This window comes from Penaeus monodon, chromosome 22, assembly GCF_015228065.2.
Source record: "Penaeus monodon isolate SGIC_2016 chromosome 22, NSTDA_Pmon_1, whole genome shotgun sequence".
Classification (NCBI taxonomy): domain Eukaryota; kingdom Metazoa; phylum Arthropoda; class Malacostraca; order Decapoda; family Penaeidae; genus Penaeus; species Penaeus monodon.
In genome coordinates, this window is record NC_051407.1 from 42367055 (window position 1) to 42368100 (window position 1046).

Sequence of the window (1046 nt, forward strand, 5' to 3'; positions counted from 1 at the left end):
CGGACAGCCCGGCATCGCCGATGTGGTATGCCTCGCTTAGTTATTAAAGATCCATTAATAACATGGCATCGCTACACTTTGATGTGCCTGGATCTATAGTTATAAAACGAAATGACTTTGGCAATTTGCATCGGATAACATAGGCTAGATATTCGAGCATCAGGCCTGGTTAAATGTATAATTCTATCATTAATACTTCGAGGAATTCGGAGAACGCAAACACTTTTACGGATTAGCCAACTTTACTTATGACGCAAAGCCGGTCGGCGACACGGTGACGCAACATTGAACTTTCTACTGTTTATGGGTGCCGGGGCGAGATTTAGTCCTGTCCCGCACTACTTTCGACTCTCAGGATCGCACGCCCTCTGAAGTATTAGCTCACCATGATAAGATTTGAATTTCCCATTTAATAACCTCTCAGTAGTTTTATAACGATTTGTAATTATTTTTTTCATAATTTTAGCTTCATACTATTTAACTTTTTTTCCCCTTTCTCCTTTAATTTTACAGGTTTCTGACTGTATAACTTGTCGCACGTTTTCCCCCCAAAAAACCGGTTGTGCCCAGTTTTTTTCGAAAACTTTTTCTATAATGTATTTTGTTTCATTTTTTTGTGCCTCTCGGAGTTTGTTTTTTCCCAAGTTTTGGTTATTTCATTTTTAATAATAAAAAAACAACCCCTCAATTTGTCTGTAAAATAATGCTTCATATCCTTCCACCCTTTTGCATGCGTCTTTGTAATTTTTCCCCTGTTGTAGATATTCTGACCGTTTTTATACATTCTGAATTCTGCCCCCTTTTCAACCACCCACCCCGGCCTTTCATTTTCCAACCAACACACCCCACCACGACCACCCCCCACCACCCCCAAACACCCCTTCCCACCTTTTCAATTGTTTTGATTTTTATTTTACTTAAAAAAATAAGAAAATAACATAAATTTCTTTTTTAGATTATTTCAAATTTTTATATATTCTTTTTTTGTTGTATGTTTTTTAAATGACCCCACCCACCACAAACCACCCTTAAACCAAAACTAACCA